The sequence below is a fragment of the Trichechus manatus genome, unplaced genomic scaffold (assembly GCF_000243295.1).
Source record: "Trichechus manatus latirostris isolate Lorelei unplaced genomic scaffold, TriManLat1.0 scaffold00310, whole genome shotgun sequence".
NCBI classification, from domain to species: Eukaryota; Metazoa; Chordata; class Mammalia; order Sirenia; family Trichechidae; genus Trichechus; species Trichechus manatus.
The window spans coordinates 264,854-278,244 of record NW_004444246.1 but is presented as its reverse complement, the minus strand read 5'-3'; the positions used below and the strand labels follow the sequence as shown (position 1 = coordinate 278,244).

The following is a 13,391-nucleotide window of genomic DNA, read 5'->3' as shown; positions in this document are numbered from 1 at the left end:
CGAGAAGGGAGAGTGTTGACATGTTGTGGGGTTATTAACCAATGTCATAAAACAATATGTGTACTGACTGTTTAATGAGAAACTATTTGTTCTGTAAACTTTCATCTGAAGTACAATAAAAAAATTTAAAAAAAAAATGAGGGGGAGGCTGAGTCTCGTGACCTTGCTATTGATACATCAGGTCCTTGACCTGCTTGGAAATAAAGGGGCCTCTCAGGCAATGATTAAGGAACCATAAAACATTTCTGTACTCTAAAATCCCAAATTTGAGGAACGAGAGGGAATTCCAAATCAACTGCTGGCTTAAATGCCTGCCATCAGTCAGGATTCGCTCAATAACCAGGGGACGATAAACCTTGGGGGTAGGGCAGTGAAACAGATAAAGGAGTCAGATAATTCAAATGAGAGACAGAAGAAACAAGGTGGAAATGGCTACCTCTCTGTTTTGGGCTCCACACTTCAAGAGTCTTATTATCAAACTGAAAACTATTGAGCAGAGAAAACTTCATAGACTGACTCTGTCCCGTGAAGGACCAGAGCCTGAACAAGGAAAGACTGAAAGAGAATGAGAGGTGTCCTCAAAACTGGAGGTGGTTCAGTGATGGAATTCTTGCCTTGCATGCAGGAGACTTGGGTTCCATTCCAAGCCAAAGCACCTCATACGTAGCCTCTGTCAGTGGAGGCTTACGTGTTGATGTGATGCTGAACAGGTTTCATTGGAGGTTCCAGACTAAAACGGACTAAGAAGAAAGTCCTTGTCTTAGGCATCTAGTACTGCTATAACAGAAATACAAGTGGATGGCTTTAACAAAAAGAAATTTTTTCTCTCACAGTCTAGTAGGTTACAAGTCCAAATTCAGGGCGTCAGCTCCAGGGGAAGGCTTTCTCTGTCGGCTCTGGAGGAAGGTCCTTGTCATCAGTCTTCCCTTGTTCTGGGAGCATCTCAGCACAGGAACCTCAGGTCCAAAGGACGTACTCTGCTCCCGGCACCGCTTTCTTGGTGGTACCAGGTCCCCATTTCTCTCTGCTCGCTTCTCTCTTTTATATCTCAAAATTGATTGGCTTAAGACACTATCTAATCTTGTAGACCTCATCAATATAACTGCCATTAATCCACCTTACTACATCATAGTGATAGAATTTACAACACATAGGGAAATCACATCATGATAAAATGGTAGACAGTCATACAATACTGGGAGCTAAGTTGACAGATATTTTTGGGGGACACAATTCAATCCATGACAGTCTTGGTGATCTACTTCCAAAAATTAGCCACAAAAATCCTGTAGATCACAAGGATTCAATCTGCAACCAAACAAGGCAATGGCACAGGACCAGGCAGTGTTTCGTTCCATTGTGCATGGAGTGGCTATGAGTGGCTGGCAGCTAACAACAATAACGTGAAAAAGGTACTTGATTTGTATTCTATTAGCACTTAGGGTAACCAGGCTCAGATGGTAGATGCTCTCCAAGAAGATGAATTTGTCCTTAATATAAGCCAAAGCAAATCCATTGCCATTGAGTGGATTCTGACTCATAGTAACCCTATAGGACAGAGTAGAACTACCCCATAGGGTTTCCGAAGAGAGGCTGGTGGATTCGAACTGCCGACCTTTTGGTGAGCAGCCGAGCTCTTAACCACTCTGCCACCAGGGCTCTGTACTTAATATAGGAGCATATTTTCTGTCGATTATCTAGAAATCTAATTAATTGTTGAATTGGCTCAAAAAATAGTGAGATGTCCATTCCTAGGTAATGATGACCAGTCACGCAGTGGGTTGTCAGACAGGAATCAAACATTAAGTGGGTTGTTGCATTTAAGGTTTCTTAATACTTTGAGGATTTTTTTTAAAAATCTGTTTTCCGTGGTTTATCTGCTGCTTCTTAGGATACCATGAATATATGGAGATGGGTGAAAAAAAAAAAAGATTACAAAATAGCCTTTGGAATAAATGTGAAAGCTGATCTGGAGCCACTGGAACAGTTAGATCTGGTTGTTTTACTTATCTGCGGAGGTACATAATTACAAATATCTAATAACCCTGTAATGTAAATGATCTACACAGCTGCATGAGTAGACCAAAAACCAAACCAAACTCATTGCCGTTGAGTTGATTTCAGCTCATAGCAACCCCATGTGTTACAGAGTAGAACTGCACCATGGGATCTTCTTGGTTGTAATCTTTACAGAAACAGATCACCAGGCCTTTCTTCCATGGCGCCACTGGGTAGGTTGGAATCACCAACCTTTAGTTTAATAATCAATTGCAAACCATTTGTGCCACCCATTGACCTACATGGGTACAGATATTGATAAAGTACTAATCCTTCTCTCTTCATGTGGGAGATGTTGAAGGAACTGGCGAGTGGCAGATTACTGTGTTTATTTCGCCAGGTCATTCTCTAACAACAGCTGAGATTCTGATCATGAGTGTGATTTAGGACACTTAAAGTAGTTGCGAGTAATGACCGATGTGAGCACGAAGGGAATGTATTGGTTCCTGTAACTGGACTAGCCCCCTTCCACTGATCCTTTCTTATTTGCTAACAGCAACTCTCTTCTAACTATTGAACAAAAGTCCAGGGTTTAGCTAGGACTACACCAGCCTGGGTCATATGTCCACTCCTGAACAACTACTTTAGCCAGGGGACTCCTTTAAGCTAATTGTCTTAGACCTGGGTTACTGAATCAATCACCGTGACAAAAAAAGATGGTATTAAGAAGGTATAAGCCAGACAAGACCCATCACTGAAACTTGAGATGGGGTGATGGCTGTTCCACCAAGGGAAATATATTTACTTATGCTCACTAATGTATAAAAAGCTTATATCTCTACATTATCTAAAACACACTTAAGTACAATTTTACATCATCACCCTAGCTCTGTTAAGCATGAGCTGGGGGCACAGAGAGGGTAGGACTTTTTATTCCCAGGTAAAAAAAAAAAAAAATGCATCCCAAGTACAATGTTCCAAATAGCAAAAAGGAACACTAACATTCAGATACTTCTACATTTGTACTCGCTCCACTCATCTTTATCCAATGACATCAACTTAATTTTACCTGTACTTTCTGCAGCACTAAGATGTCCTCAGGGACTAAGAGGAAATTTTGAGAGCTTCTATGTAGTTATTGTTGCTAGGAAACAATATCCTTGGTATCCCAGTGCTCAGGCTTTGAGATGCTGTGTGAAGTCACTGGTTCATAAAGGAAAACCTTTGGTAAATAGGTTGTTTAGGTGTGAGTAAATTGATGTTCGCTCTCTGTGGCAAAATGTTCTTGTGTAACCTTTGAATAATAGTGTATTTCTAGGCCTCTATTCTTCCCTTTGGATCCAGCTGCCATTTATTGCTCCCATGAGAACTCAAGTTTCGACCTGAAATGTAGTAAGCATTCTTTTTCACCCAAATCATCCATAATTATCCCAGTGCCTTGAACGCTAAGCCTAATGGATTTTAGTTAAACGAAGTGCAAGTAAGCTTGGAAATAAAAACCCACACCACTGACTGTATAAATAGTTGAGTACTATTAAAACCTGCATTGGTGTGTAACCATAGTCCAGCTCTTTTATTATGTGACATTGTTCTGCTGCTTTTCAAAAGTAGGAGACAATGAGAGGTACTGTTCTTTCACTCCCTTCTGCTCTCTCAACCCCAAACCATGAACCATCTCTGACTCTCAACTCTAACTGTTGGCTTACATGTTTCGCCCTGTTGTATGCCGTCAAGTTGATTGCAGCTCATAGCGACTCTATAGGACAGAGTAGAACTGCCCCATAGGGTTTCCTAGGCTGTAATCTACAGGAGCAGATTGCCAAGTCTTTTCTCCCACAGAGTGGCTGGTGGGTTCGAACCTCTGACCTTTCAGTCAGTAGTCGAGCATTTAACCATTTCATCACCAAGGCTCCTTGTTTTCCCCTAGTTTCCTAAAATTCAAAGACCAGATTGAGGTGGTAATTTACCACCTAGTTACTCAGTAAGCCAAAAATTAGCAAACAGTTTTTTGTCCATTTCCTTGGTGCATAGACCACTATAGATGAGGAAACTCTAACCTCACCCATGAGGACCCTGTGAGCAGAATCATTTCAGTATGGAGTAATTCAGGACCAAGAATGCTATTAAATAAGTTACCTATTTCAGGTCAACATTTTGGGACAGTAAACTCAGAACTTGAAGCTGAAAAAAAAAATTCACTGATTTCTCTGTTCAGAGGTTTGTGGCAGAATCTGTTCTAAACACTAGAAATTAAAAGAAGAATAAAAAAAAATCCTTGCCTTTAAACAGCTTATAGTATAATGAGGATGGAAGAGACAAAAGATAAACATACAAATATATGTAAACAGATGAAATATTTTGAGCATAGTACGTTCTGTATTTCTGACAGGACCCTGTCAGGAAAGCAGAAACCACTCAACTTTTGTCAAAAAGGGAATTTAATACAGAGAATTGGTTACAAAGTTTGGAAGGTCTGGAAACGCAAAAGGGAAGAGAAACGGGTGTTAAAGGAGCAAAATGCAAGAAGCTGCTAACACCCTGTGCTAGAGCTCATGAGTCTGAATCTGCTGCTATCCTATTGGAGATGGAGACTTCGTTGCTTCTGGAACCACCAAAACAGGTGCTACCTCCTCTTGAGATGATGATATGTCTGGAATTACCCTCACCATCCCTGCAGAAATCACCAGTAACTGCAAGCAGAATCATGTTGCCAGAGCCAGAAGCAAGAGCTTTCTCTCTTTCTCCCACCTTCTTATCCCCAGTCTGTGCCTCCTAGTGGCAAAATCTAACATCAGCCAGAGAGGCAGGGAGCCAGCCACCACAGTACACAATATACCCTTTGCTGTCCATTTGATTCCTGCTCATAGCGACACTGTAGGGCAGAGTAGAACTGCCCCGTAGGGTTTCCAAGGCTGTAAATCTTTACGGAAGCAGACTGTCACATCTTTCTCCCGCAGAGCCACTGGTGGTTTTGAATTTCGGTTAGCAGTCCATCGCTTTAACCATTGCCCCACCAGTGCTCCTGAACAGAGCACAGAAGGGAGGCTATGAGGGGCAGAAGCATCAAGTGAACAATTGACTCTTGCTACAGCAGAGATTTTAATGAAAAGCTGTAATAACCCCAAAAATGGAGCAAATAATTCTTCCCTAGAGGAGAAAGTGAGTGTACCAATCCAGTTTCTGTTGCAGATCACAGAAACCCATTTGGCTAGTTTAAGCAGGAAGGGATTTAATCTAAGGAAGAGTTAATATATAGAAAGACTTTACAAACTCACAGGACTGCAGTAGCAGGCTCTAGGTTAGGCCGCTAGAAATGACTCCTAGAACCATACTGCAAATGGGCTTTCCAAGGGGACTGAGAGCTCCACCACTATCTGGAAGTGGGGAACCAGGTAGGTCTGGCCACCATGTTAGCTCCAGGATCATAGTCAGCGAAAACCAGAACTCTTGGCTCCAGAGCCATCTGTGTTGTATGATCTGTACCAGCAAAATGGGTGCCTCAAACAACACCTCTGACATCACTTATCTCTATCTAATCCAGGGAATCTAAATCACATCCACAACTTCGTGTGTAAGAGACTCTGGTAAACGTAGTTTTTAGTTTTACTGAAGGAAGTGAAAGTAAATGCTAAAGGACACAGTACTTGCCTCAGAAGGATTCAGAAAAGATTTTGGGGTAAAACATGTAGCATTTTAGATGAAGTTTGTGAGGAACTATGTCAGTTTTATTCACTACTGTATCTAAAGTACTTCCCCACCACCTGGCACATTGTCAGCACTCAGTAAATATCTACTCATTAAATAAGTAAAAACCAATTGCCTTTGAGTCGACTCCCACTCATTTCGACCCCATGTGTGTCAGAAAAGAACTGTGCTTCGTAGGGTTTTCAGTGGCTGGAAGTGACTCAAACTTCCAACCTTTCAGTTACTAGCCTAACACGTTAACCATTTGCACCACCCAGGTACTCCATTGAATGAGTTGTTGTTGTTAGGTGCCAGGTTGAACTGGTTCTGACTCATAGCGACCCATGTACACTAAAACGAAACACTGCCCAGTCCTGTGCGACCCTCACAGTCATTGCTACTTTTGAGCCCATTGTTGCAGCCACTGTGTCCTCTTTTTCACTGACCCTCTGCTTTACCAAGCATGATGCCCTTCTCCAGGGACTGGCCCCTACTGATAACATATCCAAAGTCTGTGAGATGAAGTCTTGCCATCCTCGCTTATAAGGAGCATTCTGGCTGTACTTCTTCTAAGACAGATTTGTCCGTTCTACTGGCAGTCCATGGAATAGTCAGTATTCTTTGCCAACATCATAGTTCAAAAGCATCGATTATTCTTCAGTCATCCTTACTCATTATCCAGCTTTCCCATGCCTATGGGGTGATTGAAAATACCATGGCTTGGGTCAGGTGCACCTTAGTCCTCAAAGTAATGTCTTTGCTTTTTAACACTTTAAAGAAGTCTTTTGCCAGACTTAATGGTGTGATTGAGATTGGAGGGACCCCAGAAGACATGGCCCCTGGACTCTCTGTTAGCCCAAAATTAAAACCATTCTGGAGGCCAACTCTTCATTCAAAGATTAGACTGGACTATGGGACATAAAATGATACTTGTGAAGACCGTGCTTCTTAGCTGAAGTAGATACATGAGACTAAATGGGCAGCTCCTGTCCAGAGGTGAGATGAGAAGGCAGAGAAGGTCAGGAGCTGGCTGAATGGACACGGGTAATCCGGGTTAGAAAAGGGGAGTGTGATATCACAGTATAGGGAGTGTAACTAGGGTTACATAACAATATTTGTATAAATTTTTGTATGAGAGACTAACTTGAATTGTAAACTTTCAATTAAAGCTCAACAATAAAAGTAAAATAAAAATGAAGAGGTCTTTTGAAGCAGATTTGCCCAATGCAATATGCCCTTTGATTTCTTGACTGCTTCTTCCATGGGCATTGATTGTGGATCCAAGTAAAATGAAATCCTTGACAACTTCAATATTTTTTCCATTTATCATGGTGCTGCTTATTGGTCCAATGGTGAGGGTTTTTGTTTTCTTTATGTTGAGGTGCAATCCCTACTGAAGGCTGTAGTCTTTGATCTTCATCAGTAAGTGCTTCTAGTCCTCACTTTCAGCAAGCAAGGTTGTGTCATCTGCATATCGCAGGTTGCTAATGAGTCTTCCTCCAATCCTGATGCCGTATTCTTCTTCAAGCAGTCCAGTTTTTCGGCTTATTTGCTCAGCATACAGATTGAAGAAGTATGGTGAAAGGATACAACCTTGACACTCACCTTTCCTGATTTTAAACCACGCAGTTATCTCCTTGTTCTGTTCAAACGGCTACCTGTTAGTCTATGTGCAGGTTCCGTATGAGCACAATTAAGTGTTCTAGAATTCCCATTCTTCACAATGTTATCCATAACTTGTTATGATCCATACAGTCAAATACCTTTGCATAGTCAATAAAACACAGGTAAACATCTTTCTTGTATTCTCTGCTTTCAGCCAAGATCCATCTGACATTAGCAATGATAACCCTTTTTCCATGTCCTCTTCTGAATCAGGCTTGAATTTCTGGCAGTTCCCTGTCAATGTACTGCTGCAACCATTTTTGAATGATCTTCAGGAAAATTTTACTTGTGTGTGATATCGAATGAGTAGATCTGCATATATATGTCAATACTCGGTTGTCAAGTTAAAGTCAGTAGCATAAAGCCAGGTGTCCTAATGATGAGAAGCAAGAATATAATATTCTATAAACTTTTAATGAATAATGACTATATGATAAGAATTCGTCTAGGCACTGAAGCACAGATATTAATGGCACACAGTCACTGGCCTCAAGGAGCTCAGAGCCCTGGAGGAGAAAAATAAAGAAGTCAAGTAAAGTTCACTGTGACTCCATGCTTTGTTCAAGGCAAGCACGTAGTCAAGTAGATAGAAGTCAACTAGGAGCATTTAGCAGCAGGAAGGACTTAGTTATCTGACTATGCCTCCTCCCACACTGAATCATGGCTATCTAATCACTTTACTCTTATAGATTCAGTTTTGCCTTTGCATAGTGAAATCCCTGAGGGTTTTATAGTGTACGTACATATTCAATTTTGCCCTGTCTTGCTAAAAATGAGTTGCTTATTATACCCTTTGATTATTATCCCTTTTGATTTCATCTGTTTTTATGAAAATATCATCTTTCATGTCATCTTCCTGAATGGGTATTGCTGAGGCATTTTTCATCACATAAGAAAAGTCCATGAGAGAAATTTCTGCCAGGCCTGGGTATCAGCAGTTCTCCTTCTTCCAAGTCAATTGGTTTGTTTTTATCTTATGGGCACTGTGAATTTTTTTTTTAATTGTTTTGTTTTTGTGTCAATTTTATGGGTCTGAGAAGAGACCAGTCCAGATGATTCTGGAAGCTTATTTCCTCCTCCCTGGCAGAAAGCAGACTTAGCAGATCTGAGTCAATTCAACAGAAGCACAGGCTAGTCCCAGCTGCTGAGGTCCCAAGGCTGTGCTTTTTGCATTTTTCACTGGGTTGTTGGTTCTTTTCTTTTTTATTTTTAGAAGCTCTTTATGTATTAAGAAAATTAGCCCTCTTTGGCAATGTGCACTGAAATTATTTTCCCTCAGTTTCTTGTTTGCTTTTGACTTTGTTTATGGTTTTTATGCCATGCCATTTATTTTGTTTGCTTTTTAATGTAGGAAAATGTGTCGATTTCTTATGTCTTCCAGATTTTGTATCATAGTTGTAAAAAGACCTTCTTCATGCCAGGTTTATTAAAAAAAAAAAATTCTTCCATGGTCTCTTCTTTACATATATGGTTATATTTTCTAGTTAGATCTACAATCCATTTGAAGTTTATCCCGGTACATGCAATGCAATATAGGTCCAAGAATTTTTTTTTTTTAAATAGCTCCTCAGTTTTCCCAACATGATTTATTAAAGTTTCCATCTATTTCCCAATGATTTGAGGTGCCACTTTTATCATATACTTAAATCCCCTTAACTATTTGGCTCTAGTTCTGAATGTCCTGCTGTGGTCATTGATGTATTTGTCTAACCATATGCACTAGAATCACACTGCTGTAATTATTGACACTTTCTATTTGTTTTACTACCTGCTAGGGCTAGTTCCCCCTGGTTTCGTTTTTAGAGTTTTCTTGGATTTTCTGACTTGCTTATTTTCCATTAGAACTTCCGAATTACTTTGTCTGCTTCCAAAAACAAAGAGCCTAATGGTATTATTAAGCAACTGCATTAAATTGAAAAGTATGTTATGATGTTGAGTCTTCCTATTGAGAAATATGGCATGCCTTTTTATTTGTTCAGTGATTTTTGTGTGTGTGTGCCTTTCAAAAGTGTTTTAAACATTACTTCACGCATGTCTTGCATATACTTAAATTTATTACTATTTTACCTTTTTTGTCTGTTTAAAAAGGGGTCTTTTTTTCCATTATATGTTATAATTATATAAACATATAATATACATATATATATATAATATACATATATATATATATACACACACACGAAGGCTACTGGTTTCTATATATTAACTTTACACTCTTTTATCCTGCTGAATTCTTATTGTTTATAATAGTTACTCAGTTATTTTTGGGGGGTTTACCAAGTATGCAATTGTGTAAGTTGCAAACCCGGATAGTTTAACCAGCAGTTTTCCAATTTTATACCTCTATTTTCTTTCTCTTGTATAATGCATTGGTTAGTATTTTCAGAACAATCTTAAATAACAGGAGTGGTAGTGGGCATTCTTATCTTGTTCCTGACTTTTGTAGGAATGTTGTACTGTTCCCACAATAAGTGTGATGTTGCTACTAAGGTAGATATATCTTACAATGTTAAAGAAGTATCCATCTGTCTTAGTTATCTAGTGCTGCTATAACAAAAATGACACCAGTGGATGGCTTTAACAAACAGAAACTTATTCTCTCACAGTTTAGGAGGCTAGAAGTCCGAATTCAGGACGCCAGCTCCAAGGGAAGACTTTCTCTCTCTGTTAGCTTTGGGGGAAGGTCCTCGTCATCAATCTTCCCCTGGGTTTAGGAGTTTCTCATTGCAGAGACCCTGGTCCAAAGATGCACTCTACTCCTGGCTCTTCTTTCTTGGTAGTGGGAGGTCCCTCTCTCTCTGCTCACTTCTCTCTGCTTTTATCTCTTGTAGGGTGGTGAAAGGCAGTGACTCAAGATGCATCCCACCCGAATCCTACCTCATTAATATAACAAACATAACCTAATTCTCATTAACATGACCTAATCTTGCCTCATTAACATAAAAGACAGTTCACTCCCAAATGGGACCATAACCACAGGCATAGAGACCAGGATTTACAACACGTAACAAAATGGAGGATAATCAGATCATAAAAATGGAGGCAACCATAAAATACTGGGAATCATACGCTAGCCAAGTTGACACATATTTTGGGGGGACACAATTCAATCTATGACACCATCTATTCATATTTCTTGCTTTTTTAAACATCAGAATGGAGGTCGAATTTTGTCAAACGCCATTTTAGTATCTGTGTAAATAATCATATGCTTAGATCCTCCTCAGATTATTAATATAATGAAGTATATTACTAGATTTTTTAATATTGAACTGCTTGCACTCTTAGAATAAACCTCACTAGTTATGGTTTATTATTTTTTAATGTGCTGCTGGATTTTGTTTGCTAATAGATTCAGTTTACTTTATTAAAACAACAACTTGGCAATTTTCCTTTATAGCTTATACTTTGGAACTGTTTGAATAGCAATGGAATTATCTGTTTTTAAATTTTGGGGACTGCAATTGTTTGTTTTTGTTTGTTTGTGTTGGGGTAAAACTGAGCTGTTTTGATCTTCTATCTCACCTGATTTGGGCTTAGTAAATGCTTTTTTTGCTAAAAAATTATTCATCTTAATTTTCAAATAAATTGCATACATTTGAGCAAAGTAGTCTTCTTGTTGTTGTGTGCCATCGAGTCAATTCTGACTCATAACAAACAACCTTATATAACTGAGTAGAACTGTCCCATAGAGTTTCCTAGGCTATAATCTTTACGGGAACAGATCACCATGTATTTTTTCCCTGTGGAGCGGGTGGGTTTAGACCACCAACTTTTTGGTTAGCAGTCAAGCACTTAACCATTGTGCCACAAGAGCACCTTAAAGTAGTCCCTGGCTTCTTTTAAATTCTGCTGTTTCTAAGGTGGTTTCCCTTTATCATGTCTTACTTATCCGTCCTGATTGATTTGTTTGATTAGAGTTAATAGTTTAGTGTCAATGATTAGAGCCAATAGTTTCCTCAAAAAAGTACTTGGGTGATATATTCTCTGAATATTTATATATCTTTCTTGTAAACAAGTGGCATTTTGTCAGGGAATGTGATTCTTGGGTCACATTGTTGCAGTCCTTTTCTGTCTATATTTTAGTGTTCTGTAGATGTTATTCCATATTATTTTTTCTTTTCCAGAGTTTTCATAAGAAATCCAATACCAGTGTGAATCTTTTTCCTTTTTGAAAATACCTTGCACTTTCTGTCTGGAAGATTGTAAGATTGTTCTTTTACCCTTGGAGTTCAGATATTATATCAAGACTACCTGATGCAATGAACCCTTCAGTTTCCAAAATAATTTATTTATTAAGCTCAGGGAAGTTTGTATTTTCTTTTTGTTTGTTATGATTCCTTCTCTATATGTCCCTCCTCTTCCTTCAGGAACTCTCATTTTTCATATATTAGCTATCTAATATATAAGACCTAAAAACACTTACATTTTCTTTATGATTTCCAAATTTCTATAATTTTGTTCTCTTTTAAGGTAAGTCTCTCAGTTGGTCTTCCAAGCCACTAATTATGACCTTAGCAGTGGTCATCTTCTCCTCAATTCATCTACCAAATATTTTTAATAAATAACATTTGGGTTTTAGTACAGGAAAGTTTTCTGTGCTCTTATCAAATATCCTCAAGTGTTCTTATATTCTTAAGGAGGGCGAGGAACAAAAGGTTCAAACTTTAGTCTGCTTCCTCCTCCAATTCTTTTCATAAAAAGCCACCTATTATGGATGTTCTCCTTGTTTTTCTTCTCTGCAGCTTCTGGGTCCCTTTTTTTGCAGTCATGTTTTGTTTTGTTTTGTTTTTCTTTTGCATTCCCCTTGCGGTTTGGGTCCTGATGCAGGGGCACCGGAAGTGGCAATATTGCTCTAGGTGGAAAGTGTGGCATGCTAGGTCTCCCCAACTGCAAAGGCTACCACTCTTCTTGTCTCACCATTAGAGCGTTTCACACAGCTCCTTGCTGTTGTTAGGTGCCATTGAGTCGGTTCCGAGTAGAGCTGCCCCATAGAGTTTCCAATGAACGTCTGGTGGATTTGAACTGCCAACCTTTCGGTTAGCAGCCAAGCTCTTAACCACTATGCCACCAGGGCTCCTAAAAAAAAGTAAAAAACCTGTTGCAGTCAAGTCGATTCTGACTCATAGTAACCCTACAGGACAGAGCAGAACTGCCCCAAAGGCTTTCCAAGGAGCGGCTGAAAGATTCGAACTGCCCACCTTTTGGTTAGCACCAAGCTCTTAACCACTGTGCCACCAGGGCTCCTTAAGGGACATAGAGATAGCAGTGTTTCCTAAACTGTCACATAGGTGATTAAAAAAAAGAAAAAACCCATTGCCACTGAGTTGATTCCGACTCATAGCAACCCTATTGAACAGAGTAGAACCGCCCCATAGGGTTTCCAAGGAGTGCCTGGTGGATTCGAACCACCAACCTTTTGGTTAGCAGCTGTAGCTCTTAACCACTACACCACCAGGGTTTCCACACAGGTGGTAGCACCCTTTATTTCACAGGTCCCAAATAGATAGATATTTTTTATATCTACACATTTTTTCTATGCAAGGTACTTTTATATATGCTTATAACTCAGCTAGACCACTGGCAAGTAGAAAGCAGAAGTGAAAGGAGGAAGAGAATGGGCTTTCAACATGGGGCCTGCCATGCTGAAGACCTCAGGGTGGGTCCTTCTATGGCAATCTACAGTCCCCTACACAGTCTCCTTAATTAAAGTAATGAAAGCTCACCCTCAAAAGGACTGAGATATGAAAGTATCATCAAGAATTAATATAATTTCTAAAATATTCACCCATATATTAAGCGAAAATCAACATATATGAAAAGAAATTAGACCAATTTTATAAATGTGTATTTCTTTTAAAGTGTCTTGATCGTTTAATGGGTGGGTACAAATTTGATAATTCCTTCTTTTTTTTGGTACTCCATTCTTTTGCCCCTTCTGTTCCCCTTCTAACAAATACGTATTCAATTATTATTGCTTGTTGCTGTTATTGTTGTTAAATAATGCAGAGCCAAAATCTATGCCCAGGCACCTGGAATCCAGC

The 13,391-nt window shown here is 39.4% G+C and overlaps 1 protein-coding gene across 1 annotated transcript in view; it reads left to right on the top strand.

Annotated features, from left to right (window-relative positions):
• GABRB1 (gamma-aminobutyric acid type A receptor subunit beta1) overlaps positions 1–13,391 on the top strand; it is a 531,853-nt gene that overhangs the window by 483,235 nt on the left and 35,227 nt on the right. The gene's annotated exons all lie outside the window — the stretch shown is intronic.